This window comes from Alligator mississippiensis, chromosome 1 (assembly GCF_030867095.1).
Source record: "Alligator mississippiensis isolate rAllMis1 chromosome 1, rAllMis1, whole genome shotgun sequence".
NCBI classification, from domain to species: domain Eukaryota; kingdom Metazoa; phylum Chordata; order Crocodylia; family Alligatoridae; genus Alligator; species Alligator mississippiensis.
In genome coordinates, this window is record NC_081824.1 from 19,591,948 (window position 1) to 19,597,500 (window position 5,553).

Below are 5,553 nucleotides of genomic sequence, written 5' to 3' on the forward strand. Positions count from 1 at the left end.
GGTCAGGCCGCAGTTAGAGTACTGCGCCCAGTACTGGGCACCGCACTTCAGGAGGGATGTGGCCACCCTGGAGAGGGTTCAGAGGAGGGCCACCTGCTTGGTGAGAAGGCAGCAGGACAGGCCCTATGAGGAGAGACTGAAGGACCTGAACCTGTTCAGCCTCAGCAAGAGGAGGCTGAGGGGGACCTGGTGGCTGCCTACAAGCTTAGGTAGTCTTTTCACTAATGGTCTAGTCTGCCTGACTGCTAGTTCCATCAAGATTACCACTAGCATTTTCTTTCCCCTTGCAGGCTGTACTTCTACCCTTTGGGGATTTCTCACAGCTCAGTCTCTCTCCCACCCATTTCTTCAGTTTATGAGTCTTGCCAACATTGCTCCTAGAAGGCTAGTACTCCAGGTTCTGCTAAGAAGGCTTCTTCTGTGAATGCCTCCCGACTGTAAATCATCTGAACCCTTCCCATGCACCAATCCTTCAGTCATCTCTGGAAGGAGGAGAAATTCCTCTAATTTCTCCTTTAGAAGCAGGGAATTCCAAAGATCACTCGGGGCTTCATTGCTGCGTTCTCCTCGCCCCATCACGATCATCCTTCATGACAGCAGGAATCCATGCAGAAATCCTCATCTATCTGGAAAAAGACACTTAGATGAGCAGATATTTTGTGCAGAACCTTGAATGAGCTAGCAGCAAATAAAAATTTGCTCTGTAATACTTTACAAACATGGTATGAATGTTTACCCACTGTATGCCTATGTTTGTTTAGCTTAATGGAGGTCTTCAAGGAAAAAAACAACTAGAATGGCAAACGAATATCTCAAAATAATCTCTTAAGAAACAGGAAAAGGCCAAGGGAGCAGGGAATACAGGAGACCACAAAGAAATCTGGCAGTTTAAAAGAAGACTCTCTCATAAAGGTAATGTTCAGGAATTATGTTTAGGGGAAATAAATGAAGAAACAGACACTTGCTGGGGCATCTGAAGATAGGCCTGCCTAATTTATCAGGGAATAGTCAAACCTTAGGTGAGACAGTGATATATACTCTTTTTAAAAAAATCCTTTCTTCTCTAAATGTGTTGCTCTTCCTGCTAAAAAAAATGCTTTGATTTAAGTAAGCTGTTTGATCACTTGGTTAGACTCTCTCAGAGAAGGAAATTAGGGCTGGAAGGCATCTCACAAGGTCATCTAGTCCAGCTCCCTGATCAAGGCAGGGGCATCCCTCCCAGCCAAGCATCTGTCCAACATGCTCTTGACGATTTCCAAGGATGATGATTCCACAGCTTCTTGAGATAGTCTGTTGCAATGCTTGAGCATCCTCATAGTCAAAAAAGTTCCTCCTAATCTCCAATCTAAATTTCTCCTTCTACAGCTTGAGGCAATTGCTCCTAGACCCTATGGCCACAGAGAAAATCTTATCTCCAGCCTCTCTGTAATTGCCCTTCAGGTATTTGAAGATTGTTATCAGTGCCCAGCACCCCTGTCCCCCATCTTCTCTTCTTCACACTAAATAACCCGAGTACTTTCAGCCTTTCCTCATAAATTTTGCTTCCCAGGTCCCTAATCATTTTTATTATAAGCCCCAGGCTATAAAATAGGTGGAGTGGAGTAGCTGTCTATTGAAGAAGGTGGGCTGTTGAGCAGCCAAGAGTACCAGAAGGATCAAGCGAGAGAGAGCCTGACTGTATCCCACTTGATACTGTCCTCCCTGCAGCAGGAAGGCCTGGTTTCTAGTCCTACTATGAAGGTTAGTTCTATTTTTTAAATCAGCCTGACTAATTCAACTGCATAAACGAGGCTGGGAGAGAACAAGATGTGGCCTGCCTAAGGGAAGAGGCTTGATTTCCAGTCTGCACAACCAGAAACACAGCAGTCTCTGAGGTTTGTGAGGCTGCCACGTGAAGTAACCTTTGAAACCTAAGTGTCTGACATGGCAGCTAGGACAGGTGCCAGGTTCAGAAAGGCAATATTACAATTTATGCATGATTGACCAGCTCTGCCTTCTCAGTCCCTTCATCCAGGGAAGCCTCTGATTGCTAGTCACCCAGACTGACATGTGCTTGAAAAACAGAGCAAGTGTTTTTCAAGCCATTGTAGCTGGCCCCGCTCCCTGAATTGCAGACTTCACACTGCAGGAAAGTTGAGGGTAGGTTGTATCCAGCCTGCCATTTATGCCCGCATTAATGCCCAGAAGACTGGGGAGGCATGACAGTCATGTTGAAGCATGCATGTCCCCTGGAGGAACCCATGCTGACTGCACATCTTGAACCCCACTAGGGGGAATGCCATACTGGATCTGGTATTGGCAACGGGAGATGACATGATAGGGGACCTCCAGATCAGTAGCCATTTAGGAGACAGTGATCACCTTATAATAGAATTCAACATAAGACGGCGAGTGGGTAAGGTAACTAGTAGGGTGAAAGTGCTAGACTTTAGGAAAGCTGATCTCAATGCACTCAGGCGATTAGTCAAGGAAGCACTGCAGAGTAGGAGTTTTGATGGGATGGGAGCCCAAGAAGGGTGGCTGTGCCTAAAGGAAACGATCCTTTGGGCACAAAGCAAGACGATCCCCGAGTGAGGCAAAAGAGGGAAAGGGGCCAGGAGGCTTCCATGGCTGACCAGAGAAATCCAGGGCAGCCTAAGGGCCAAAAGGGGAGCACATAAAAAGTGGAAACGGGGTGAGATCACTAAAGATGAATATACCTCCTCTGCTCGTGCTTGTAGGGAGGCAGTTAGGCGGGCCAAAGCTACCATGGAGCTGAGGATGGCAACCCAAGTAAAGGACAACAAGAAATTGTTTTTTAGATATATTGGGAGTAAAAGGAAGGCCCAGGGAGGAATAGGACCGCTGCTAAATGGGCAGAAACAATTGGTGACAGATAGGGGGGACAAGGCTGAACTCCTCAACGAGTTCTTTGCCTCAGTGTTCATAAGTGAGGGGCACGACAAGTCTCTCACTGGGGTTGTAGAGAGGCAGCAGCAAGGCGCCAGACTTCCATGCGTAGATCCTGAGGTGGTGCAGAGTCACTTGGAAGAACTGGATGCCTTTAAATCGGCAGGCCCGGATGGGCTCCATCTGAGGGTGCTGAAGGCACTGGCCGACATCATTGCACAGCCACTGGCAGGAATATTCGAACGCTCGTGGCGCACGGGCCAAGTCCTGGAGGACTGGAAAAGGGCTAACGTGGTCCCCATTTTCAAAAAGGGGAGGAAGTAGGACCCGGGCAACTATAGGCCAGTCAGTCTCACCTCCATCCTTGGTAAAGTCTTTGAAAAAATTATCAAGGCTCACATTTGTGAGAGCCCGGCAGGGCAAATTATGCTGAGGGGAAACCAGCATGGGTTTGTGGCGGGCAGATCGTGCCTGACCAACCTAGTCTCTTTCTATGACCAGGTTACGAAATGCCTGGACACAGGAGGAGGGGTGGATGTCGTATACTTAGACTTCAGGAAGGCCTTCAATACGGTATCCCACCCCATACTGGTGAACAAGCTAAGAGGCTGTGATGTGGATGACTGCACAGTCCAGTGGGTGGCAAATTGGCTAGAGGGTCGCACCCAAAGAGTCGTGGTGGATGGGTCGGTCTCGACCTGGAAGGGTGTGGGCAGTGGGGTCCCACAGGGCTTGGTCCTTGGACCGATACTCTTTAATGTCTTCATCAGCGACTTGGACGAGGGAGTCAAATGTACTCTGTCCAAGTTTGCAGATGACACAAAGCTATGGGGAGAGGTGGACACGCCGGAGGGCAGGGAACAGCTGCAGGCAGACCTGGATAGGTTGCACAAGTGGGCAGAAAACAACAGGATGCAGTTCAACAAAGAGAAATGCAAAGTGCTGCACCTAGGGAGGAAAAATGTCCAGCACACCTACAGCCTAGGGAATGACCTGCTGGGTGGCACAGAGGTGGAAAGGGATCTTGGAGTCCTAGTGGACTCCAAGATGAACATGAGCCGGCAGTGTGACGAAGCCATCAGAAAAGCCAATGGCACTTTATCGTGCATCAGCAGATGCATGACGAATAGGTCCAGGGAGGTGATACTTCCCCTCTATAGGGCGCTGGTCAGACCGCAGTTGGAGTACTGCGTGCAATTCTGGGCGCCACACTTCAAGAAGGATGCGGATAACCTGGAGAGGGTCCAGAGAAGGGCAACTCGTATGGTCAAGGGCCTGCAGACCAAGCCCTACGAGGAGAGACTAGAGAAACTGGACCTTTTCAGCCTCCGCAAGAGAAGGTTGAGAGGCGACCTTGTGGCTGCCTATAAGTTCATCACGGGGGCACAGAAGGGAATTGGTGAGGATTTATTCACCAAGGCGCCCCCGGAGGTTACAAGAAACAATGGCCACAAGCTAGCAGAGAGCAGATTTAGACTGGACATTAGGAAGAACTTCTTCACAGTTTGAGTGGCCAAGGTCTGGAACGGGCTCCCAAGGGAGGTGGTGCTCTCCCCTACCCTGGGGGTCTTCAAGAGGAGGTTGGACGAGTATCTAGCTGGGGTCATCTAGACCCAGCACTCTTTCCTGCTTATGCAGGGGGTCGGACTTGATGATCTATTAAGGTCCCTTCCGACCCTAACATCTATGAATCTATAAACCCCCCCCCACCCAGGTATGGGAAGGTAAATAATCTTTGTCCTGTTTCTAATGAGAACTGAAATCCAAGTGTAGTCATATAGCTTCAAGGTGTAGGGCTTGTTTAAATGTCACAAATCAAAAGAACTGGCAGCACTGTAATTATCATACATTTATTGGGGATGTGCAAGAACATTTGGAAATGAAAAGAGCCTCCCTTCTCCCCAAAAAAGCTCAATGATTTGGAGGCCAGTTTTCTTATTTTTATTTTGGAGTCCATCTCTTAAACTTGGGCTGTCTGATTCATGAGTTTTATACTTTTGTGATGCAAGATCCTAAGAAATTCATTGTATGTTTTAAACTGGGAGTGGATTAAACATATGATTTGGACCTAGGAGTTTAGAGATAAAAACCCACAGGGACTCTCTCCCTCTCTCATACACATACGCACATGCATGTACACGCATGCGCGTGCATACACAGACATGCACAGCCCCTTGCCAGGTGAAAGATGAGGCACCTTAGCAGGTAGGGAGCAGAAGCCTGCTATGAAGCTAAATTAAGAACCTCAGCTTGAGGAGCATCAAATTCATGTATGCCAAAATGTATTATTATGGTTTTGGTATTGCTGGAGTAATGTTGAAGTCATGATGATTCAGGAATTATGGATAAGGCAAAGATTTTGTGGATATCTTTTATGGGAGCAACTTCATGGTTGGGACTGACTTAAAAAGAATACATTGTATTTGGGAATGTGTTGGGGTCCATCCTGCCCATGCGTCTGTTCCAATAAAAGATACTACCTACAAAAATCCTTGCCTCTCACATATTATTATTGGTGATCTAATTGGACTGAATGTTAGGGGTTCTGCAGAAAGGTACATATTTCAGCAGATGCTTGTTATTCAGAGACTCCAGTCACCTCTATTTTTGCTATCTCAGAAGGTGAGATGCCAGGTACATCTTGTTATCAGAATAAATTGGAAT